The 26,681-nt window shown below is 43.8% G+C and overlaps 1 long non-coding RNA gene across 1 annotated transcript in view; it reads left to right on the top strand.

Annotated features, from left to right (window-relative positions):
• The window catches only part of LOC105492545 (uncharacterized), a 59,556-nt gene that overhangs the window by 9,949 nt on the left and 22,926 nt on the right, over positions 1–26,681 (top strand). Inside the window, exons 2-4 of the long non-coding RNA XR_011609695.1 lie at positions 18,529–18,662; positions 19,127–23,114; positions 24,217–24,306. This is a non-coding gene — a long non-coding RNA (uncharacterized lncRNA). The remainder of the gene's footprint in view (positions 1–18,528; positions 18,663–19,126; positions 23,115–24,216; positions 24,307–26,681) is intronic.

Raw genomic sequence — 26,681 nt, 5'->3', positions numbered from 1 at the left:
AGGAGACACTGAAGCTCAGCTTTCCGCAAGGGCAGGGCCAGCAGTGGCAGGAAACTGAATGCGAGCCCCTCCTTACATTTTGTGCCCCAGCCGAAGTCTTGCCCTGGGGATGCCTGCCTCTGGTCCTCGTTGAGAGAAGAGATGCCTGTGATGGGGAAGGACCTAGAAGGGAACTTGGGAGGATAGAAGCTCTTAGAGCAGCCTTCATTTCTCTCTCTTCCTTAGTAACAGATGCCCAAATTAATGTAGAAGGGGTGAGCATGAACTCAGTTTAATAAAAGTAGCTAAAGGATGATGTCCCAGGCACTCACGCAGCCTTGTGTGGCCATGTGTGAAAGAGAAGCAGAGTGTACACTGTGTGGGCAGGGAGGGCTGCTTAGAAGGAGCTGACTAATCTGAGAGAAGCCTCCTTGTTTTGCCATTTTGACTTTTCTCCTCTGTCCAGCCTAGAATCTGGAAGCTTGAAGGGCATCTTGGACCATTAGGTGACCTTGAAAACAGAAGCCACATACTGGGAAGACAGAATAGAAAGATAGAAGCCAGACACAGCAGAGCTGTTGATGATGCTGTCATTGACTTCATAACGGCATATAACAGAGGTCTTTATAGATAAAGAATTGTAACTCGAGATAAATTAGCCAGCTCAGCTCTTCCTCCTAAGACAGGGCAGAATGGGAACTAAGACCCAGGACTCTCTGATTCCAAAGCACGCTCTCAGCTACGACCTAGTACTGCTGTACAGGAGCCTCTTGGGACACAGCTGAAAGTCAGCTCCTTTTCTGACTCTGCTGAAAGGGTTTTTATCAAGACCCCCCTGAGCAGCTTGTGCTCCCCGAACCTGAAGCCTGATCAATGACTCTACAGTCCCCTTGCCTCTGTGGGCTGGGCCTGAGAAGATGAGGCTGCCTCATGGGGCCTTCAAGCTCTCAGTTTCCAGCTCACCACCTGCACAGTGCTGATCCTGCCTGCCCAGCTGGGAGGGAAACACCTGCTAGGTTTTTTTTTTTCCCTAACCTCCACATGCTCAACTAGATTAGGTTCCCATGAAATATGTATGCTTTCTCCTAAGGCCTTGGAAAGTCTGCATCTGTCCAGATCAGCTGGCCTGATTGGCAAGCCAGGCTGAGGAGAGCCACTCTCTTATTCCACTGCTTTGCCCTTTATCAAAAGGGAAGGGAGAGGAATGCTGGCTGCAGCATCTTTGTGTTTCGAGGGCAGCTCAGGACTAGAAAGGCTGTCCAAGGACAGGTTCTGAAGGTGGCAGCATGGAAACTGGATTATTCGCAAGAAAACTCTTCAGCCAGGAAATAGGGCTTATCTCACACAATTTGAGGCCCCCAGTCATATCCCACATCCCCTAAACTTCCTGCTGCTTCTCTGCTTGCAGTCTCAGGACACTGGTGACTCATTGGTTTTGTTTTGAAGACTTTTGAGATTTTCAGCTTCTGAAATTCGGTTCTAGTTTGGGTTTAAATTTTGAATTGTACTCATCAAAGGGTTTAGGCTTTCCTGACCAGGTAGGAGGCTGATGGGGGAAGAGGACACGTAAGGGACCTTCCGCGGGGGCTGCTTATATAGAACATAAAGGGCTGGGGTGGAGAGAGAGCTTGTGTTAAGAGAAAGTTGAAGTGCATCAGTTTGGTTCAAAGAGTGAGGAAGAGCGGGGAAGGGGATAAAGGTGAGGTGAGGCATGGTGCATGCCCTCTGTCAGGGAAGGCAGCCACAGTAAGGGGTGTGGTGCAAACAATGCAAACTATGTGCCTGCACTCTTACTGGGACCTCAGGCTGCACCACCTCAGTCCTCTGGTTCCAGGGGTTGTGTTTCACTGTGCAGTGATGGGTGATGGTGCTGGGCCTCTGGGCACCTGCAGTGCAGGCTCCAGTGGGCACCAGCAACCATGTCAGTGCTCAGTGACACCTGCTCCAGTGGGGCTCAGCTGGGTACGATCAGTGCAGCCACCACCTCTGCCACTGGCCCTGTATGACGGTGAATTTCATGTGTCAACTTGACTGGGCCACAGGGTACCCAGATAGTTGGTCAAACATGATTCTGGGTGCAGCTGTGAGAGTGTTTTTGGGTGAGATGAACATTTGAATCAGCAGACTGGGTAAAGCAGACCTAATATGGGTGGATCTTGTACAATCAGTTCAAGGCCTGAATACAACGAAAGGCTGACCTTCCCCCAAGTAAGAGAGAAGTTTTTTTGACTGACTGCCTTTGAACTTGGACATCAGCTCTTCCTGGTTCTACAGAATATTCCAGTCTTTGGACATAGGCTATGTAGATTTTATATTTGTCAACCACTGTAATCTTGTGAGTCAATTCCTTATAATAAATCTCTTTTATATATGTACGTATGTATCACATATGTACATCTGTGTATATGTATCTTCCAGTGTTTCTCTGGAGAACCCCTCATCAATTCACACTTTCAAGAGGCATCACCATAGTGAGGCAGGACATCAGCAGGACTTGTTTTCACGACCCTGTTCATCAAAATAGGATGCAGCAAAGAAGCAGGCCCAAGCCATCTAGGGCTAGAAATTATAATATACTTGCATAAGACACTCCCACCAGCACCATGACAGTTTACAAATGCCATGACAATGCCTGAAAGTTACCTTATATGGTTCCAAGAACTCCCGGCCCCATTTCCAGAAAGTTCATGAATAAACCTCCCCTTATTTAGCATATAATTAAGAGTGGGTATAAATATAGCCAGCCCACAATCCACGAGTACCACTCTGCCTAAGGGACAGCTCTGCTCTGTCTATGGAGCAGCCTTTTTGCTGCACACTGTTGTCCTAGTCAACTTGCTTTCCTTCGCTGTCAGCTTGCTCTTGATTCTTTCCTAAGTGAAGCCAAGAACCCCCCGCAAGCTGAGCCCCGATTTTAGGTTTGCTCCATCAATGGTACCATAGTGACCAAATTAAAGGGGAAATGGCAACTATTACAGGGTAGCCAAAAGGGATGTTTGAATAACACATTTGGAACTCTCCAGAAATATCTGACAGAAATCTTTAGGGGGAATGGCTTATTTCCTTACAGTCAGTGAGAACAGAGGCAAAGATCCTTCTTTGAGGGCCTGCGATTGGCTGGATAACGGCTCCCAAGGATGTCCATATCCTAATGCCCAGAACCTGTGACTATGTTATCCTGCATGGCAAAGAGAACTTTGCAGATATGCTGAGCTTAAAGATCTTGAGTTGAGGAGATTGTCCTGGATGGTCTGGGTGGGCCTGATGTAGCCACAGGGTCCTTGTAGGAGAGAGGCAGGAGGATCAGAAGGACAGGGTGTGAGATGTGATGATGGGAGCAGAGGCTGCAGTGAGGCACTTGGAAGATGAAAGAAGGGGCTGTGAGCCAAGGAGAGCAGTTGCTCTCAGAAGCTAGAAAAGGCATGGGAGGCTAACAGAAGCCCTCTGTGGGAAACATATTACCTTCCTCTGGAAAGAGCAGGGCATCAAGACATTAGCCTGAGCAGCAAAGGAGTCTCTCTACATACTCTGGTGAGAGACACTGAGGAAGGTCCCTTGCCACTCCTCCCTGCCAGTTGCACTGACTGATGCCCTGATGATGTGGAACTACTGAACTGACCTTGGAACTACTTTTTCCCAAATTACACTTTAAAAAATGTTCTTCTGGGTGAAGTCGCCATTTTGGAGGGTTTTCTGATGTGGCAGCCAAATGCATCCTAATGGACCAAAATCTCGGCTGGGTTTCCTCTGACCACCTCAAAATGTCATATGTAAGGACCAGGGAGGGGGCTGGGTAGGTTTTGGAGACACTTAAGATTTCACAATTATTTCCCCTGCATGTAAGGCAGACCCATCCCGTGGATAGCAGGAAATGGTGTAGGGACCCCTCTCTCTGTGCTGGAATTTGGTTTGGTGTGAGCATGCTACTGGACAGGGAGGTTTGCTTACCTGATCCAGATGCTTCGATGTACGGTAAAGACCCGAGAGCGTTTTCACTATGAAGAAACAGTGGGAGAGAGTTCTGCTAAGCAAATAGACAGTAATTAGGAGTGTAATTATTGCCAGAGAGGGAGGCAAAGGGCTGTCTCCTTGTGCACCACCCATCTTGTAGTTTTTCTAAGTTTGGCTTGGTTTCCCAAATCATCTGAATTGCACATTCTGTCTTTGTGTTTTCTTGAACTATTTTTAGGTCCTTTGATTCAGCTTTGTTGGCAGCTGCTCTTCCCCCAAATACTTGAAGAACTTCCAGTTCCACAGTTGGATGAGGCAAAGACTCGGTGGCTGGGAAGCTGCCCTCTTCCCCCCGCAGCATCCCTCATTTACAGGGATGCAGGGCCTTAGGCTCAACAGGGCGCCTGCTGGCCTGCAGTTGGCATTCTCCACGCGCCCTCCAACAGAGGCTTTCCCACGTGATGTCAGAGCCCAGGTTGCCTTCTGTGAATGCAACACTCACCAACATTTTGAGGTGGCCCTTTTAGACTTCTCGTCTTTCCTTCAGAAAACATGTGATTTCTTCTGAGGTTCTCTCTGTAGGCGTGGGCAAGGGCAAGCCGTCTGATGGACTCCACGGAAAACACATGGCTTGTAAACTCAGCTGAGCTTTCAACACTACTTTAGGATCTTTTACCCATTCCTGGGGTATTCCTTCTCTGAATTCTCACATTGGCTGTTGACTGCTTGGGCTCAAATCACAGCTTTGCCCCTCACCACCCATGTCATTGTAATCGCACTATGCCTCAGTTTTCTCTTCTGTGGAATGGGTGTGATAATGATAGCATTGATCTCCCTGTGGTAGTGTGGGGATTCAATGAGTATGTATGCACAGTGCCTGACAGAAAACACACACCCTAGGGGTATTAGCTGCTGTGTGTTCCAAACCGTGGTGGCATTTCTCAAATTCCCACCCTTAACCCAGACCCTGCGTCCTCAGGCCACAATGTTGGCATCTTCTTTATTGAGAAAATGGAGATCTCTGGTAGAGATGATCCCACTTCTCTTTAGCTTCACACATGTGTGTTTCAGGAATTCTTAGCCCCCTCTTTCCTGTCTCAGAGGACAAACAGCCCCTCCAGCTTGCCAGTGCTTCTACTTGAGGGCATGTACCCTGCTCTTCTCGTTTCTTAAGTCTCATCTCCAGGGTGTCCCTGTCCCGTGTGGCTCCTTCTCTTCACCGTCGTACTTCATTATTGCAAAGGAAGTGCTGACTAGAACACATTCCTGGCAGAAAAAAAGCACAAATACAGTCATGAGCCACATGATGACATTTTGGTCAAGCTGGACCGCATGTATGACAGTGGACTCGTAAGATGAGAGTAACGTATTTGTACCGTACCTTTTCTATGTTTTGATATGTTTAGATACATAAATACCATTGTGACACAATTGCCTACAATAATCAGTGCAATAACCTGCTACACGGATCTAGATCTGTAGCCTAGGAGCAATAGGATACCATAGAGCCTAGGTGTGTACCAGGCTATGCCACCTAGGTTTGTGTGAGTACACTCTACGATGTTCACACAATGAAATTGTCTAACGATGCGTTTCTCAGAACGGAATGTATGCTCACAGTTAAGCAACATGTGACTGTAAATGAAAATTAGAAATCACTCTGGATCCCAATCTCTCCAGTTGGCCCCCTCTCCAATCTCCTCTTTCCGCCCATACAAAATGATCGTTCTATTTGTCAATTTCACCACACCATTCCTCTGCTTCAAAACCTCCCATGAGTTCCCCTTTCTACAGAATGAAGCTGATCTTCCTTAGCCTGGCAATGGGGCTCTCTGTGCCCTCACACTGAGTGCCTTCCCATCCTTCTTCCCTTCCAGGAGGCCTTTCTGACCTCCAACTTTTGCTTCTGCTCTTTTCCCTACCTGGCAAATTCTCCTTGAAATACAAGCTCCAGATTAAATGTTGTCTGTCTGGCAAACCTCCTTCCAACTATCTGCCGCCAGCAGCAATGATTGCTTCCTGTGTGCTCTGTGGCATTGTGCAAATCTCTAATAAGGCACTTATCACATCCTAACACCTGTGTAGCATCGTATTTACATGATTCTGTAGAGTCGTGGAATTTGGTGGTGGTTGGGTGATTTCCTTTCACACAGCACTCCTTGGAATAGTTGAAATAAGGGCGCGAGTCCTCCCCCAGTGTTTGAATAGGCTTACATTTAACGTACTTACATTTGGAACTGGCATCTCGTAAACAGCCCTCAATCCTAATTTGCAACTGAAACAGGGCAGTTTTGGGGGCTTATCTTGGGTGATCCTCTGTTAGGGGTCCCTTTTCTGGTCTTTCCGGGAGGCTCCAGTGACAATCTGAATCACTCGGAGGTAGGGGGATGAAGAGGGAGAAGGAGAATAAGGATGTATTAAAATGCAGATGACTGGGTCCCCACCAGAACTATGGATACCCGGGAGGTCTGGGGTGGGGGCCAGACCCAAGATTGTGCATTTCTGGTAAGACCCCAGGAGATGCTGCAGCTGCTGGTCTGGGGAACACACTTTGAGAACCCCAGCCCTTAGAAAATGGTCAAGCTTGGGCCTGGCTTTCTGGAACTGCTGTTCTCTTACATTTTCTCTCCATCTCTATGGCAATGGCCATGGTTTTTCCTTTGTTCATTAACATCATGACTGCTGAGTCTCATTCCTTTTAAACCTGTTTGTTCCTCCTTCCTGGTCCTCTTCTGTAACTTGCCTGGTTTGAGCACCCAAAGGACAAGGACTATGCCAATGTGACTTGTCATCCTTAGTGTCAACAATGACTGGCAGTCACTAGGAGCTTGAATACTGCAAGAATAATGGAGCTGGATGTCTGGTTTTGGCCCTGCTGTTGAACAGGTTCTTTTAGCAGTGAGTTAAATAATCTCTGCTCAATTTTCATTGTGGGCAAATGAAAGAAACGGTGCTTGACAGCAGATATGGGTTAGAGAATTGAGTACAAAAAGTCTTTTAGGAGGAAGGTTAATTCATAACTAGTCTTCACAGACTGGAGGCAGTGGCTGAGAGAACACACACAGTGGATGTGGTGGGGCAGCTGAGAGCACGGGGGTCCTGCAGAGCCGATTCTAGGGTGGGAGACGTCCAAGTTTTTCTTTTTTATTTTGATTGAAGAATTTTTAATTGATACATAATCTGTGAATACTTTCATACTTGCATATTGTGTTTTGTACAATATATTGGATTTGTACGAAGTATATTGTATTTGTATATTTGTGTGTTGAGGTGCATGTGATATTTTGGTACATGCATAGAATGTGTGGGGATCAAACTGGGGTGTTTAGGATATCCATTCAGAGGTGGTCCAGGTTTTGTTCTGTAACATTCTTCGCAGGAATACAGCTATTGCAGCATCTGTGAAAAAAATCCCCCGCAGAGAATCCCTGTGTGGGGAAAATAATAAGAAAATGTGAGTCCCGTGTAGCTGCTCTGGCCCAGCATGTCACAGGATACTAATATAAAGGCTGGCTCTAAAAAAAGTAGTAATGTCTATTTTTTCATATTAAAAATTATTTCACAATTGAGAATTTCTGAGAATATAAAATGTATCCTGAAGGACATAAGTTACCTGTAATCTTAACACCCAGAAAATATCAACATTTGCATATTGAAGGATTTCCTTCTCTTTAGTGTCTTTTGTCTTTATGAAGAAATATTTTGTGGTGTTTTGAGCTTTTATACATTCTGTGTTATCATGTTGTTAAAAATTCACCTTTTATTATGAATGTTTTTCTGTCATTTACCAGACTTCAAAAACATGATTTTTAAATTTTTATTTTCTAACTACAAAAATAATAATTATTGTAACTAAATCAAAGGATTCAGAAATATTTCCTGTACTCTAATTTCACTCCCCAGAAGAAATCGCTGCTAACAGCCTGAGACATTTTTGTTGTTGTTTCTGGGCATAGTCAGTAATTCAAATTTTAGAGCAAATAAACAAATGGGCTTATATGCTACTTGCTCTTAAAAAAGATTTAGCATTTTGTGGGCACTTCTTTTTTTTACTAAAAATAGCGAAAGCTCGATTCTTCATAGCTACTAAATATTCTATGAGTGAACATTCCCATCGTTGGGCAGTTTTAGTATTCTAAAGAATGCTGAAATGGACATTCTAATATGTACTTCTTTATCCGTGAGAAGTTGGAGTATTTTTAATGGCTCTTACATGCTTAGCAAATTGGTATTAAGAATTCAGCTTCTAAATTGAGCTCTTGCCTTTGGTCTCACCTTGCCTCCTGCCTCTGCCTCTCTCTCAGTCAGTCTCTCAAGCTGCTTTGGGGTTGGGTGCAGTTTGCAGTGAGGATCACTGAGCCCCAGGATCCCCTAGTCATGCCTCAGTGGTAGCATTTTCCAAGAAGAAGGAGAAGTTTTGAGGAACTTAGAGTTGCAGAAATGGACTGGGGGGTAGAGGGGGTTCCCATCATTCCCCACTGTGAACACCCAGGGTTGGGGGTGGCTGGGGTGTGGGGAGTAGGGGAAGTAGGGGTAGGAGGAAAGGAGAGGAAAGTCAGCCTTTCTCTGCTGAAGGGGAGCTTCCATCTCCATCTCTGCTCCTGAGTCACAGTAGAACAAATAGCTTTGGGACATAAAAATATGAAGTTAGTATGGTTAAAGGTGGGGGAGAAACAGTGTTATTTGCCCTCCTGGAAAGGTCAGGTCAACTGCAAGGAGAAAGCAATAGAAACAAGAGATTGCAGGACTGAGGCTTCTAGAATGGGAGCTCACAGAGTGTCTTGTATGAGAGCTGATATATGATGTGCCATTTCACGCCATGGGAAAATGTGCTTCTTGGTGAAAGGCTGGAGAGGGTTCGTGATTCACTGAGAATGAGCAGGAAATCACATCCTTCCAAAATATGCAGAGATAGGGAAGAATCTTGGGTTCTTAAGAAACACAACTGATTGTGTGATTATTCCAGGCCAGGGATGCAATACAAGGATCTCAGCAGCCATTTTGCATTTCCTCAAGCTTTTCTTGCTCTGGGATAATCCCTATATAAACTCTACTCTGAGATGTGCAATGGAGAAAAGGTTCAGTTTAGAAGGAAGAGAAACCATGAAGGCATGAAGGCTCCTCCTTCAGACCCAGAGCTAGAAGTTTACAATGGCAGCTTCCCAGGATGGGATGGGATGGGAGCTCTTCAAAGGCTCACGGAACATGTGCCTGGTGGTCACAAGTCTCCAACACTTTGAGATATGTATCAGTCAGGGCTCAGAGAAGAAGAACTACTGGGACACACACACACACACACACACACACACACACACAATCCCTGCAACCAATTATATATGTATATTATATGTAATGTGATATAATATTATTATATTATATATTTATATTTACAGAGTTGCTACTATTGGTAAGGTCAAATCCCTGCAACCAATTTATATAAATATGTGTTTATATAATTTAATATTATTATACTATGTATTTATGGAGTGAGACAGTTCCTACAATTTTTGGTAGGGCTGAATCCCTGCAACACATTGTATTTATATGAAGTAGAACAGAGTAAGAACAGGCCGGAGCCCACAGGGTGAGCCGAGCCCCCTGTGAGTCCCCATTGTCTCTGGCCGGGGTGGGTGGGGGACATGGACATCCCACAGAAGCTGAGGCTCCTTATCAAGTGTGAAACACACCTGGGCAGGAGTTGCAGTGGCTGAAGAAGGATCTAGAGAAGGCAGAGCAGTTGCAGGCCTGACCACTCCCTCACACTTATAAGTGAGCTGGCAGATATGTGTGAGCTACGAAACACCTGCTGGCCGGGTGTGGAGGCTCACGGGTGTAATCTCAGCACTTCGTGAGGCCGTGGTAGGAGGGTCACTTGAGGCCAGGAGTTTGAGACCAGCCTGGGCAACATAGCAAGACCTCATCTCTACAAAACATAAAATTAGTCAGGTGTGGGGATGTGCACTCATAGTCCCAGCTACTTGGGAGGTTGAGGCAGCAGGATTGCTTGAGCCAAGGAGGTTGAGGCTGTAGTGAACTGTGATGGCACCTCTGCACTCCAGCCTGGGTGATGGAGTGAGACCCTCTCTCAAAAACAAACCAACCCCCACCCCCCCCACAAAACACCTGCTGCTTCCCTGTGCTCACAATATTTCCACAAGAATCTCTCTTGTGGTCCACCTTAACCAGAAACATACAGGAAAGGAAATTCTAGGAACTGTAGTTCAGCCTAACCAAGCTGATATATTACAAAGCTGCTACAGTCCTCTTCTTGATCACTTGTCACTTATACATATCTCCTGAAACCAGACTTCATCTCCAAATAAAGACATGATACAACCATCTGATGTACAAACAGAAACACCCTAAATCTTTCTCCAAAAGAAGATATATAGTCCTTTTTTGTCTTTGGGTAGTGTTCATTCTTCTTCTGGGAGGTTCATGCCCCTGCTTTTATATCCTACCTTAAATATTGAAATATATGGTTAACATTCATTAGCATATTTTTGTATATGATGATAAGAAGAAGAGAGAGGGAAAGAAACAAATATTTAGCTAATACATATATAAACATTCATATCTAAACAAGGAATAAATATTCATGGCTACTACAGTCCTCTATGCCACTGGTCACAGGGTCGTAGCTGGTATTTGTAACTACTTTCTTTTACTATCCATTCCACTTTCCTTCCCTTCACCAAACACCTCAGCTGGTCATGGCTCCTTGCCCAGTGGGTGACCAAGACTTTCATTGCTGAAGGGTATGGGCATTGCTAGTCTTGCCTCAACTAGGTTGTTGAATTTAATCCCAGGATGTATTATTAACATATGTCCATGCCAAACATACATCCGCCTATGCCCTTTGTGTGGTAGCAACTCAATTTTGCCATGATAGGCAGGAGTGGTTCCCTCAGTGTATTCAGCAACCCCCTTTGCAGTCTTTTGATTCACAAGCACAAGGATCCCAAAGTGGCCAGATAGAAGTCTCCAATTCCAGTTCAATGAAATCATTATTGTGCTATTAGTGGAATTTCTCCCTTTAGAACAAAGACCACTAGCCCAGTAGAACCTAAGTTGAGGGGACAGGAAGCACAATGTTGTCAGTGGATCACTAGGTGAGTAGTGAGGGGAGCCCCTCCCATTCTCAGCACTTGATTTGCAAACCTGCGCTTACTGGCTATAGGAGAAGTAGCACCAAATATCAGATACTGATTGACTGCATTTGCTGCTTCCTAGAAGATATTGACCCACTCCTTCAATGTTCTGTCACCTACCTAGTCCTGTAATAGAGTCTTTACAAGGCCATTTCATCATCCTGCCAAGCTGACTGCTTCAGGTTTATGGGGAGCATCATATGCTCAGTGAATTCCATGAGTTCCAGATATATGGGCTGATTGTTGTACTTCATTTTCTGTGAAGTGAGTTCCTTGGTCATATCATATACAAGGCTGTTTGGGATAACAGGAAGGTAGGTAAGGCACTATGTGAGTCTATAGATAGTAGTCTTGGCAGAAGCCTTGCAGGCAGAAAAGGCAAATCCATAAACAGAGTAAGTGGCTAAGAACAAATTATTCTGTCTTCCATAATGGAAGCAATCCAAGGTGATCACCCTGCCACAGTCCTCCTGAGCAATGGGGCCATATCAAGTGCTCAGTGTTGGTCTTTCTGTTGGCAGATTCAACAGTCAGTGTGGCTGAAACCAGACTGGCCTTGGTGAATGGCAGTCCATGTTCCAGATCCACAGGGCTGCTTTATTCATGAGACCATTGGCCAATGACAGGAGTGGCTGGGGAAACAGGCCGAGTGGTATCCACAGAACAGGTTATCCTATCCACTTGATTGTTAAATTCCTCCCCTGATGAGGTCACCCTTGAGTAGGCTTATACATGAGGTACCAACATCTTCACACCCCATTTCCATGTGGAGTGGTGCATCCGCATACCTCTTCCTAGATCTCCTTGCCATTCATTTTTCAGTCTTGTTCTTTCTAAGTCCCTGACCATCCAGTCAAACAATGAGCAGCCAATGAAGCAGTTTAGACCCATGCTTCTGGACATATCTCCTAGGAAACATGAATAATCAGCTACCTACTCCAAGTTCTACTCATTAGGAGTATTCTCATTTATGACCATCCTGGTCGTCCCAGTGTGGAGCTGCAGTGCTGCAGCCATCCACTTTCATGTGCAGAATCATCTGTAAACCATACACAAAGCTTTCTCTTTCTCCTGCTCAATAAACTGGTTTTAGGGAACTCCTCAGGAGGCTGGAGGTATAGGTGGAAAGAGAGAAGTCAGAGTAGCAGAGAGAGGCCTTGGGGATTCTGGGCTACTTCCTCATTCAATGTGTCCTCAAGACCTGCTCAAGACTGATCTCATGTATACCACTTTCATTTGATGATGGAGTGCTGCTGTGAATGGTGACATTTATGGCTTGATGGGTCAGGCAACTCCAGCTTATGATGGGTGGCTCAGGTCAGATAATAACTTGGGGTCCTATGGTCATTTTGTCTCTACTAAGGCCCAGTAGCAAGCCAAAAGCTTGTTATTTCTCAAAGGGATAGTGGTTATCTGCAGAGGATTGCATGGCTTTGTTCCCAAATCTGAAGAGTCTGCATTATAATTCACACATATTGCCTACCAAAGGCTCCATATATCATCACTATCAGCTACTGACTCTTCATGCATGGTATATCTGTGGGTTATATGGTCAAAGTGGTAGAGCAACTTGCATTGCAGCCTGAACCTGCTTCAAAGCCTTCACTTTTCTGGGATCAACTCAAACCGGCAGATTTTTGGGTCACTTGGCAAATGGGAAGATGTTGCCTACAAAATCCAAAGAAACTCGCTATGCATTGTGTCTCTTTCCTAGGTAAGATGGGCCCAATGTAGCAACTTGTTCTTTACCTTGGAAGAGATAGATCATGAAATTTTCTTAAGGTTTTTGTGAGCTTATTTCTCTTACCCTGATGCAAATATTGTTTCAATGTGCCTAAAATGGTTGCTTATTAGGTCTGATCAGCATCACCTCATCAATGTAATGGACCAGTATGGTGTCCTATGGCATGGAAATGTGGTGGTGTCCCTATGAACTAGATTATGGCATGGAGCTGGAGAGTTTCCCTAATCTTGAGGTAGAACAGTGAAGGTATATTGCTGGCATTGCCAATGGAAAGAAAAGAGCTTCTGATGGTCTTATTAATAGGCACTTGCTGGATCAATAGCTACATAAAAGGTGACATACAAGCTGCATGCATACAGTGGATGTGTCCCTTTGTTCCAACAACAGCTGCATCTGGAAGAGCAGCTGCCATTGAAGTCACCACCTACTTAACTTCAGGATAATCCACTGTCATTCTACAAGCTCCCTGTGTCCTCTACACAGGCTAACTATTATAGGCCAGTTATATGGGGATGGGGTAGTAATCACCATCCTTGCATCTTTCAGGTTCTCGGTGGTGACACTAATCTTTACAGGAATGTGGTTTTGCCTTTGGTTTACTATTTTTCTAGGTAGAGAACAGTACTAGTGACTTCCACTTTGTCTTTCCTACCATGATAGCTCCTGCTCCTTTGCAGGTTAGGGAACCAATGTAGGGATTCTGCTCAGAATGTCCGTGCTAACGAATGCACCCCAGAACTTGGGAAATGACCATAGAATGATTTCAGGTCCCACTGGGCCTACTGTGAGATGGAACCAAACCCAAACTCCATTAATCATTTGACCTTCATAAGTGCCTACTCTGACTGGTGGATTGCAATAACATTTTATGCATTCGGGAATTAGTGCTAGTTCAGGGCCAGCATCCCATAATTCCTGAGAAAGTCTAATTGTTTCTCCTTCCCCAAGGTACAACCACCCTAATAAATGGCCACGGATCTTTTGGGAAACATTGGGAGGGAGACACACGTTTATACATTTTTCACCGTATGGCAGGGTCCTTCTTTAAGGATTCACCAACTGTATGTTGGTGAATCAGTTCAAGTCTGGGAACTGATTGAGAGGCTATGACTCTCTCATTTAGTGACTTAATCTAGAACTTCTGCTCACTAGACTTAGAGCTTTTCCACTCACACAGATAAAGAAGACTTAATAGACTACCTATCTACTTTAGTTCTAGGGACAGTATGATCAGCTTAGTCAATGCCAATGATTTCTGTGAATCAGACTATTTTTATTATTGCTTTGGTTCTGATGTCACCTGGTTCCTGCCACCCTAGAATCCTATCACCTTCATTGCATTCAGGAATCTTAATTCAATCATAGTCAATGCCGTAATATCTGACCTACAGAGATGAACGAGCACTGAACTCTTCAAGGATGCTGAGGGAGGGGTCACCTCATGAATTTATCCCAGCCTTGGCAAAGGGTGTGTCCTCTGGACCCTTCCAGAATGGATGAGCAGGTCTTGCATGATTAATCCATTCTAGCATTTTAATCTCCTTGGATCTTCAAATACTTGCCTTTATAGTACACTAAAAAGTTGTGGCATTTTGATTTCATTTACTGTAGACCACCTTTGGATACATATTTCTGTTAACCAACCAAACAAGTGTTAGAGCTCTTCCCATCTCCTCGAACTAAAGCATGGAATACAGACTGTCTGCTCAATGCAACCTCATCAATAAATTGATCCTGATCCAAGCTTGTACTCCTTCCTCCTGAACTCAGGCGAGAGTGGAAAGGGGGTGGTTGAGAAAACTAGACTAAAGAATCAAGAAGATTTAATGAACTTACTGGTCACCATTTACATCATGACATACATTCTGGAGGGACCCTAGGAGACTGGTCAGGAATACCTCCTAACTAGCAAGGCAGCTCACTTCTTCCTTAATTCTCTTTTCCTTGCATTGTTAGCTCATTCTTGGTTTTCAGTATTGAGGTGAGCAGATGACAGAGTTGGGAAAGGATGCCATTGTCACTTGAATTCTATTCCTATAGTTCCTTCCTCTTGGTAGGAACAGTAGATAGCTCTTCAGTTTCCTCCTCTTCCAATAGGGTAGTACTTTATGTAAATTGTGAGGATTAGAGAGACTATAAAGAGCTTGGCACATTGCAGACATGTAATACATAGTTGGCATCTATTCTTATCATTAGACCTAACTATGGGAGTAAAATCCATTTTCATCCTTTTTGTTTGAATACGTTTGAGAGCTTTCTTGCTTTTAGTCTGTTAATTTCTTTCTGTATCTCCTGAATTTTGTGCAGTCAGCAGAATATAGCCGTTTGTCATTTCTTCAGGTAACTATCTGAAAGATCTGAAATTTTAGAATCAGGCAGTGCTGTGGCTGAAACATTGAAGCATAGCCAAGGCTGCTTTATTCCAGTGTAAACCTCAGTGCAAATGCTGCTTGACCAGTGACTGATTTGCACCATGCGTGGAAATTGGAAAACTAGAAAATTAGTTTGTTTTCTAGTGCTTTTTGATAGTCATCCACTGAATGGAGGCATGAGTACGGGGGAAGAACAATCCACCAAATACGGGACCCTGTGGGTGGTATTTTATTTCCTCATCTGGAAAAAAATATTCAAAACAACTTAATTTTTGTAAGTAAACAGAGGATGGTACAAGTAACTTAGCCAAGGTCGCACAGAATAAAAAACCCAGGGTAGTGTAGTGTTCAAAGCATAGATTTCAGAGCCAGGTAGTCTGGGTTGAATTATAGCTAAGGGAAGTTTATCTAATCTCTTTGTGCCTTGGTTTCCTCAGCTGTGAAATGGAGGCGACTATGGCTATCCCAAAGGCCTGCTGTGAGAATTAGAGGAGTTACCACTTTAAAGCCCATAGAACAGTTCCTGCACTTTGTCTATGTGCTCAGGAAGTGTTTGCTAGTGAAAGCAGGTCTCTTGACATCCTGTGTTTATGCATTGCCATTGGGGGAAGCTGAGTGAAGGGTACATGGGAACTCTGTACAGTTTTTGCAACTTCTTGTGAGTCTTAAATTATTTCAAAGTAAAATGTTACATAAAACAACATAAAACAAAAGCAGGTCTCCTGGCTCCAAAGCCTGTACCTGTGCCTGTCCTTGGATATCGTTCTGTCCAGCATTAGGAAAAGGCATTTCTTAAAAGCCCCAATGCAGGAGCTGCTTCAGCCTAAGGGCTGCAAGGTTAATCAAAAGGTGAGTGTTTCAGGATCCAACTGTACATTTAGAGAACAGCTTCAGCTACTTAGAGTAACTAATTAAACCTTCAAGGAACTGCAAACCTGTGGTTTAAAATCCCCAGGATTGAAAGCTGTGAGACATATCATTTTGTCCCATTTAATGATGAATGGAGGATCTGAACAAAAACTCCTCGGTAGCCTGTGTAAGTTCAGGATTACACATGTGTGCACACACCACACATTTACCTCAGAAACCTCAAAGGTTAACTACTTGTTATGTGTTTGTGGCCTAAGTGTCAGATAAAATCCTATATAAGCACTAGGAACATACCCTATAATTTTGTACATCAAACAAAGTAAAAGAAACGTGAGGCTGGATGCAGTGGCTCTCGCTTGTAATCTCAGCACTTTGGGAGGCCGAGGCAGGCAGATCACTTGAGTGTAGGAGTTCGAGACCAGCCTGGGCAACGAAGGGAGACCCTGTCTCTACAAAACATTGAAAAATTAGCCGGGTGTGGTGGGAGTGCCTGTAGTCCCAGCCCTTCATGGGATTGAAGTGGGAGGATTGCTTGAGCCCAGGAGGCTGAAGCTGCAATGAGCCATGATTGCACCACTGTACTTCAGTATGAGCAACAGAATGAGACCTTGTCTCAAAAAAAAAAAAAAAAAAAAAGAAAAAGAAAAAAAAAAAAGAAAAAAGAGGCCAGGTAGTAATCTCAGCACTTTGGGAGGCTGAGGTGGGCGGATCATGAAGTCAAGAGATTGAGACCATCCTGGCCAACATGGTGAAATCCTATCTCTACTAAAAATACAAAAATTAGCTGGGTGTGGTGGCGGACACCTGTAGTCCCAGCTACTCAGGAGGCTTAGGCAAGAGAATCACTTGAACCTGGGAGGCAGAGGTTGCAGTGAGACAAGATCATGCCACTGCACTCCAACCTGATGACACAGTGAGACTCCATCTAAAAGAAAAAAGGAAAAAAAAAAAAAAAAGAAACGAAAGAAACATGAGGAAAATATCTGGGAAGATCATTTTTAAGACATTGAAAGGAGTGATGTGTCCAAATTCCTGCAGATCAGGTGATTTTGCTGATCCAGTGAGGTATATGAGAATTTGTAAAACCCAGGACTGAGGCAGAAATCAGCTTTTTGACTTCTTGAATTTGCTCTTGAACTCTAGTCAGCAGTTCAGAAAAAAAAAAAAATATGTTCAGAAAGAAGTTCTAGTAGCACTCAAGAATCCTCAAAGGTGTTGGGAGGGTCGGGTCTCTCAAAGAGAGTGGGCATGGGTGGATTTAAAACTCAATTTAAATTGTAACAAAATGATAGCTGGAAAACAAGACAAAAAAGGCTTTTTGTCATTTCTAACTAAATAAAATAACGAAGAATAAAATCTCCCTGACTGTGAGAAATATGTCAAAGAAAACAGATTTTTGCACATCAATAATTCTTAGGGCGATGGACAAAAAAATTCCTCAAAAGGTATGGGCTAAAAAATGGTATTGAAGAATTCAGGACTAGATGGTATGACTCTGTTACCCCAAGAATGACACCTCATCGACCCCACCTCTACCTTCCCTACTCTTCACCATTAGCCAAGACAAATCAGGACGACTGCTAAATTATTAGCAGAAATTTTACTTTGACTTCACTGAGGACTCAGTGTTTGAAAGGGAAATTGGAAAAATATTGTTTTCCATGGAGTCTACTTTTTCACTGGTCCAAAAGAACTGAGTTCATTGGACTTCAGAGAATAACTAAAGGCTGGTTGTTAAAGACACGGGTTCCATGAACTAGAGTCCACATCCACTCTTGCCTGCCCTCTGTGGCTTTGCTTCACCAGCCTGACTGCTAGGCTTGGGTTCTGCCTCAACAGCTTAGGAAGTGAACTGTTCTAGGTGAGACATGTAATCTCTCTGAGCCTCCATCTCCTCATCTGTACAATGAAGATGGTGATAGAATGCTCCTAAGTTGGTGGATGAAATGCTTAAATGAGATAATGCATTTAAGGCACCCAGCACCTTAAAACTTGTCAGTAAAATGAGCTATACTTATTACTGTCCTGGAGTGGAATCAGGTGATCTTCTGCCCATCTCCACCTGACACCCCACCACCCTTCATACAGACGCCAGTGCTTTCAGTCCTATCATGGTGTCTTACATAAATGCCTGGCTATGCTCCAAGCATAAATTGTTGTATGTATAGGAAGACAGACTTAATTAAATAGAAACAGGATTTGGAAGACCTAGACATGTAATCTGTAATTCAGCTCCTGGTCAAGATGGAAGCTGAGTATAAAAGGCACCTGAATTCCAGGTGACTCAACCTGGGGCCTCTCTCCAGGAAGGAGGGGAGGTAATAATAAGACCTAATAATACTCTATCTTCCCTGTGAATTCCTTAAGTTCCAAGTGCTATCCTGCCCAGACCCTCTCATGGGGATCCTTCTGTAACTCAAATTTTACAAAATGAGAGCCTTGCCACCCACCTCCCTTTCAGGTGCAGTTGCTTCCATCAGATGAGAACTTAAGTCAGAGATCTTCATCCTGGTGACAAACGGTCAGCTTCTCCAGCAGCTGTTCCAGTGTCTGAAGCTCATGCTCCTTGAACGCCTGGCTTGGTGTCTCTTCTCAGTAAGCACAGCCTTTCTTGAATTCACACCAGCTGAACTTAGAGAAAGTGCACTTAGGGCTACTAGCATTTGAATTCCCAACTTTTTTTTTTCCTCTTTGGCATTTTGTTTCTATTTTTTATGCTTCTTTTTTGTATTTTGTGTATCCTTGTGAGCCATCTGTCATCCTTTCTGGAACGAGATGGCATATAAATGCATACATACATGCATACATAAAATATATACTGATATTTGTGAAAGACTTATCAAACACATGCATCCCTCAAGGTCATTGGTATTCAAGCGAGTGAAGGGGGGGGAATGGGGAGAGAATGGTATTTTTCAAAACATATATGTCAGTAATCTTCTGGTCCCCTCTTTACCTTTATTTCAGGGACTCAGGTAATTTTAGAGTCACTCTAGAGGGAAGATTCATATCTTGAAAAATTCTTCCAGGAGATTTGGACATATCTTTCTGCCTTCCAGCCCCCCACCCATGGCTCGTAGCCACATCTCCGGGATTCCTCAGCTCTATTCCTGGATTTGGTCAGAAAGCAGCCTGCTCTGCCGGATTAGCTCATCTCTCCATGGAAATGCCACCCTGGAGTTACGAGGTAGTGTTATGTCCTTGGCTTTTAGAGAGAGATAATATAAGAAACAGACAGTTGAAAGGCATTTCTGAATCTTCTGCAAAGCCTGAGATGAGGCCATTGTCCACTATGTGATCAAATGTCACCCAAATAAAGATTTCTCTTCACAATCCCTTATAATATTCCGTGCTAGAGAAAAGTTCAATTCTCCAGGGAAACCTGAATTCTTTCTTTTTATAGATGAGCAGAATTGCAGTGCCCATCATGCTGTCATTTATTTTTTTCATTATCTTCCAGGGGATTCTGTTCAATCCAGCAAATACTGAATGCTAGCTACCATGTAATATACTGGATTATAAAGATCAATAGGGCCAGTTGTGGGCTCTGAGACACGGTCTAGGGGACACAAATACATTATAGCTATGCTTTCCTCAGATGCCTTTTGTAATGCCATCTCTTTGTTCCCAGTAGTTTCTGAAAAGCTTTGTTCTCTAAATTTTTATGTGCCGTGTTGTGTTTATGTAGTTTTCCCCAGTGGAAGACAGACTTTTGGAGGAGTTTTTTGTTTTATTTGTTTTTGGCTAGTTGCTGTCCTATATTTCCTACTGCCCTACATCCCCCTTTCAGAGCACGGCCTCTTTCTAAGGCTTTCTGGTGCAATGCAACCCTCCTCGATGGCCACAGCTGATTGGCTGGAGTGAACCCATGACCTGAACTGGGCCAGTCAGATTTTTCATACTGGGAATTTGGAGTCGGAGCCCTGAGAAACAAGTCAGGTGGTCTCAGGGGCTGAAGCTACCCCTGTGGGGTGACTGTAATGGAACTCCTGGTAGCAAGAAAAAGTGAGATGAGACTGATTATCTTCAGAAGGAGAAGTTTGGACTAAACACCCAGAGGAAAGTTGAAATGAAAGACCACATGGAATGAAGGAGAACGTGAGTATGAGCAAGCGAGGGTGAGAAAAACACACAGAAGCACATGAAAGTTCTTTTCGGCTTATTTCTATTTTCTCTGTGACATAAAAGGCAAGGTCTTTGGTGGAGAGTAGGAATGGAAAGGGGGTGGGCAATTTGAGAAGAGAGAGGGCGTGAATTACTCATCATGGAGTAGGGGTGTGAATTGACTGAGGGAATGTGGTTGGAGGGACAAACAGCACTACAGGCCCGCTGGAGGTTTTTGTCATGAGTTTACATGGAGACAAGTCGTCCCAGCTGCATGCTTTTCCTCTGGACACTTTCAGCTGTGTGGGTGTGGCACAGGCAGAAAGTCAGATTTAACCAGGGCTGGGTTTTCTGCCAGGTGAGTGTGACAGAAGAAGAGGAGAGCAAAGGAGTTGATGGGGTCTTCAAAGGACTGATGATAACGATGGGCCACAGAGCCTAATAAGAAAGGTTAGGGTACAAGCGGACAGTGCAATGATGGCAGTGTTAAACATCCTAGTGTGGGCTAAGAATCACTGGTATTCCAGTACAGGGGGAGTACGCTGGGGAGATAAAAGATGATGTTTAGAGATTAGGATATGGGAAACACAGACTGTGAAGGAGGGCAATAAGTGGCCATGCCATAGAATAAGGTGGGGAGAGCAGAGGTAGGGTGGATGAAATAATTGGAGATGAGAAGATCAAGAAACTGAGAGAGAAAGACCCTCAAGGTGTCATCTGCGTAAATACTGAAATCATCGAGTGTTAGTGCAAAAGTGATCTTAGAGGGAGAGAGAGGTTTGAAATGGAGCGGAGTCACTTGTAGACCTTTAAGTATCTCCTACAAAAAGGAGCAACAGAGGGATTGAACAGTGCGTGAGCTTCACAGAAGCTGTGTGTGGGGGTGGTTGATGGGAAAGATAGGAAGAACCAAACGGTGTTTTCTATTTTTACACAGTCACTCAATACTCAACACAGAATATTTCACCTCTAGGCACCAAAATGTGCAGAAGTTTCTCCCAACCCCAAATCAATTCTTCAGCAGATACCAGCTGGGCATCCTCCAATTTGGTCCAATTCTGACACTACCTACCTGGAGACAGCATCAGATCCCACAGATTGAGGGCTCCATCCCACAAGACCGCCCTCTACTCCAGATGCCAGTTGTAAGTCCTGAGTTGAGACCTGCGCTGCTGACCAACAGGCTATAAATTGGGCATTCCCAAGACCACCTTAGGGGTTGATTTGCTATGGCAGATCACAGAACTCAGGGAAACTCTTTACTTATGTTTACCCATTTAGTATAAAGGATATTACAAAGGATATAGATTAATGGCCAGATGAAGAGGTATATAGGGCAAGGTATGGGGGGAGGGGCAGAGCTACTGTGCCCTCTCCCAGAACCTTCACACTTTAAGCGACCTACAAGCTCTCTAAATCCTATTTCTTTTGGGTTTTTATGGAGGCTTCATTACACATGCATGATTGACTAAACCATTAGTCACTGGTGATCAATTTGACCTTTAGCCTGTCTCCGAGCCACCTGCAGGGTTGGGGTTGAAAGTTTCAAACTTCTTATCACTTGGTTGGCTTCCTGGACAGCTAGCCCCACCCTGAGGCTACCCAGGAGCCTCCAGCCACCAGTCATCTCATTAACATACAAAAAGACACATCACTTTGGAGACTCCAAGAGTCTTAAGAGCTGTGTTTCAAGAAATGGAGGTGAAGACCAAATATGCATTTCTTATTATAAATATTATTATAGCAGTTTATAGGGGAGGAATGGAGTTCTGAAAGTAGCAATGAGAAGTGGGACACCCTCCCACTCACAAGCTCAGTGGTACCAGAGGAGTGAGATAAAACAAATCTTGAGTGGGCTGTGTGGGGGTGTTGGGTGGGTAGAAAGGTCCTCGGGGAAAAGCCTGACTTCAGCAGAGCAAGAAATAGAAGGAAACACTCAGAGAAGAGGATAAGGCTCTCCTCCTTCATACTGGAAATGAACATTCAAAGAAGAGGTTAAAAACAGATGGTATTTTGCTGATGATAGGCCATGAGTGTCAGAAGTCACAGTGAAATTGTTCGAAGGGGTAGGAAGTTGGGTTCTATTATGAGATGTTCAGAGCTTTCTGAGGGCAAGAGTCCAGGTGGAGAGGAAAGACCTGCAGTTGTGGACATCTTGTAATGATCTAGGGAAACAGAAATGTAGGGCCAGGTGGTAGTGAGACTGATGGCTTTCTACCGGGAGGTGAGTGATCTACTATGTCAAAATAAGTAATTCAAAATCTAAGCTGTTGGAATCTTAAAATATTCTGAGCCTCAAGAGAATGTGATTATGAGACCTGAGTCGGGTAAATGGGAAGCTATAACCTTTGTTTCTCTGATTATAGATTAGCTCTTTTCCTTACCTACATTGGGTTGTAAAATGTTGTAAATGACTAAAGGGCCCCAGGGAAGACTTATTTTCTAACTGTTGATTGTCATTATAGATTAACTTCTCTCTTACCTTTCTCCCGTAAGGACTTCATTATTTCATTGCCTAAGATAGAATGTTAAGTACCCTCTTTTAAATTGGAAAGAAAATGAAAATAAGCTGCATGGAAAGGACAACAAACTGTAACTAAGTTGTAACTCATAAACCAGTCTTGTATAGAAAATGTTATAATCCTACTAAATTTCTTTGTTTTCTGCCGATATAAGCAAGACCTTTGAACTCTGGAGCACTGATCCCATTACTCTGGAGTCTGTTTTTAGGATGGATATTCTCAGATTCTCGTGTGAATAAGCTCTTTAAAGCTGAATTCTGATCCTTTTGATTATTTCAGGTTCACAATTGTAGGTTCTATTACCAAAATGCCAGGGGTCTGATCTAGGTTTCATTGCTTGCTGTACAGAAAGCCAGTCACTGAGACAAGTATTGCCAGGGAAGAAGGCTTTATTTGGGTGCTACAAGTGAGGCGCTGGGAGGTAAGTCCTAACTTTGTCCCTCCAACCAACTAAAATTGGTGATTTATATAGCAGGGAAAGAATGTAGCTGCCTGTGGTGGGTAGGGTGGTGGGGATTGTGAAAAGGAAAGAATTAGGAAGGGGTAAGGAAGCAATCAAATGGAATGAAGGGTCTGGCATCTCATTTTCTGGATGAGTGATTTGGTAAATTTCAGTTCTTTGATACTAGCAGGAGGTCTGAGGGTTGGTTTCCTGAGGAAGGAACTCAGATAAGACAAATATTAAGTTTTAAGCTTTAAGACTGAGAGAGTCCATTTCTAAGTTTAATAAAAAAGACCATAAACATCAGTTCTATGGGATAATTGGGCTGGTTGCAGTTCCTTCTTGCAAGTAGGTTCTTAGACAGATGGTAGCAATGAGGTGTGAAGTATGGGGAAAGGTTGCTCTGCAGTGCTTTGAATGGGGAGGCATGGCTGGTGGTAGGGACATGGTACATGGGAGCAGGCACACGGCTCAATCAATCACAGACTCTAGCTCTGGTTAGAGTTGGTCTCTAACCCTGGGAACCAATAGTCCAGGCTTTTAGTTATCACTTTCAACATCTCTAGTATAGACCCACAATCACTTAACCGTCATTCTTAAATCCCCAAACTCTGAAAACCAACTTTTTATATTACACATTTAGTAGCAAAACCTGACCTGAACTCAACTAACAGGAGTGTCTACATAAACATTAATTATCCTAAAAGTGTGAATATGTATATATTTTACCATAAAATGTTTAATGGATTTGACTGTGGGGGCTGTTCTATACTCCATGGGGAGTATATCTTGTATACTACCCTATATTTTGTTTTAAAAATCTGAAAAGTGCTTAAACTCATCTCATTCCAAAGGTCATGGATAAGGGTTTTGGATTTATGCACCCAAACAAGGGTGTAAAAGCATTTTCCAAGCCTTCTCAAAGTGGAGATAGCTTCATGGGTCTTGCACCATCACCTGTGAACCCCCTGAAGAGGACATCGAGGCCCCATGGGCTGGTTTGCCCAGGATCCAGATGTCCTGTGGGCTTCACCTGCTTGTTACTCACCCTCCTGTTTCTGTTCTCCCTTCTCTTTTACAGGTCAAAACAGTGTGGGAAGAGAAAGAAAAAAAATAATGTTATTAAAGAAGCTACTGTCAACCTAAAAGAAGAAACTGAGGCAAAATTAATGTAAGTAAAGAGTTTATTTGGGCCAAGATGAGGACAGCTGCTCAGAAGATTCAGGCCCAAGTGACCTTGGATAGGAGCTCCGTTTGGCCTTTGCTACGAGCAGATTTTTAAAGGCAAAAGCAAGGGGATACGTAGAGGGGTGATACAAAGTTGCTTGTCAGGAATTCTCTTTGGTTTACAGAAATGTCATTCATTAGTTATTGGCTATACATTGTTGAAGTATAGATTATGACCTAAGGATATCTAACATGTAGTGTCATTGAGTTAATTTTGAGCTACTTGTGAAAATAAGCCTAGAGTCCACATAGCAAGCATATTCAAGAGGTATGCTTAGCTCAGGAGGGGAAGTGGTATGTGACTGTGGTCTCATTCTCCTGCCTCGCTGGGCCTAATAATTTAAAGGAGGTTCACATTCCTCAGAGAGAAAGTTTCTTTTCTTTCTCGCTATAAGCCTCTGTCTTTCTTCTCTCTTTACTGCTAAATGGTTTGGCATAAAATCATCTGCTCTGGTAGAAACTTAAGGGCTTTTTACTCAGCTGTTGAAATTCATACCCACTGGAGATTCTAGAGCCGTCAGTAGCCATGGTTCCTGCCACTGGAGGAAATTGTCTTTAGAGAGTGAAGGTGAAGCCGACATTTATAAATAGCCACGGTGAGAGGCAGGGCTAGAAAGCAGCCCCGGCTCTGTTCCAGTTCCTGTGTTCATTTCAGAGACCAGTTTCCCTTTCCTATGGTTTGCTTACCTGAGCCCATAAATCTCCATCTCCTGCTTAAGCGGGTTTGAGTGTCTTGTCCATACATGAAGTGTCAGGGTATCCTAAGCAGACAGTGGAAAGTGATGGGGTCCAACATCTGGGATGTTGGGCATCTTAGTACTGGGGGAGTGTGTCAGTCTATAGCAAAATCTTCACTTCTGGGCTAGGCTTCAGGATGGAACTCAAGTCTTTTGGAGGGAGGAGGAGCAACTTATAGTCCTAGAGGAACTGGCGTCACAAATGAGTTCCAAGTCAAGGACTCAAGACTATGAGTCAAATATAGATGCCTGAGTGCTGTCCTCAGCAATCAGTCAAAGGTGCTAGACCCAGATGCCCAGATGGAACCCAAAAGTCGGCATCACTTACAGGTCATCTTTGATGCATAGAAATAAAAAAAGTCATCTAAGGGGCAGAATTTGGGTTGAAGCCCAATAATAAAAACCAAGCAGCTTGTTCTAAGTAGCAGTTGTCATTTGGAAGAGGCTAGGCGGAAAGGGTGAGCATGGTAACATTTATAGACAGAAAGAAGGATAAGCAGATGAGGGAGGAGAACTTCAAAGAAAAATGAAGGAAGTAGAATCTGAAAAAAAGTCCTGGACTGAAAAGACCATGGTGTAGCTGCCTTCCGTAGGTTATCCGTGGTCTAGATTGTGGATATAGACAAAGCTGCTAAAGGTGACAGTTCACTGGAGATGGCAGAAGCACCATGAGCAGAACTGGGACACAGGCTCAGGGCCAGAAGAGACTAGAGGATGACAAATTTGGGGGGTCAGGAGGGGAAGTGGGATGTGACTGTGGCCTCATTGATAGACTTTTCCATTCATGGCCCCCAAGGGACCATGTCTGTCAATATTCACACTCTTGTGCAGTGTCTCCCATAATGGACTGTGGGCTTGGCAAGGTAACTTGCTTTGGCCAATGATATAAGCAAACTAATTAGGGATAAATTAGAGGCCTGATAGGCATTTGCATATTGGACCTATGCTCTTTGAATTCTGAGATTGCCAGAGGATGCCTTGACTGGCTGTCATCATCTTACTACAAGCCTGTGGATGAAGCCAGTACAGGAGGTAATGGAAGGAATTGCAGAGCTGTGAAGCTGTGACTATAATGCAGCATGCCTGGTCCGCTTCCTACCTCTAGTCTTCTTGTTATATGAACTGATAACTTTTAGTTTAAACCTCTCAGTAAGTTCACTTTCTTGCAACTGAAAGTGTCCTAATGATACAGTGTATTAGTCCATTTTCATACTGCTATAAAGAACTTCCTGAGCCTGAGTAATTTATAAAGGAAAGAAGTTTAATCAACTCACAGCTTAGCATGGCTGGGGAGGCCTCAGGAAACTTACAATTATGGTGGAAAGCAAAGAGGAAACAAGGGACCTTCTTCACAGGCAGCAAGAAGGAGAAGTGCTGAGCGAAGTGGGAAAGAGCCCCTTATAAAACCATCAGATCTTGTGAGAACTCACTCACTATCATGAGAACAGCATGAGGGAAACTGCCCCCATGAGTCAATTACCTCCACCTGGTCTCTCCCTTGGCATGTGGGGATTATGGGATTATGGGGATTACAATTCAAGATGAGATTTGGGTGGGAACACAAAGCCTAACCACATCACAC

The sequence above is a fragment of the Macaca nemestrina genome, chromosome 11, assembly GCF_043159975.1.
Source record: "Macaca nemestrina isolate mMacNem1 chromosome 11, mMacNem.hap1, whole genome shotgun sequence".
In the NCBI taxonomy this organism is placed as follows: Eukaryota; Metazoa; Chordata; class Mammalia; order Primates; family Cercopithecidae; genus Macaca; species Macaca nemestrina.
This window is presented reverse-complemented; position numbering and strand designations above follow the sequence as displayed.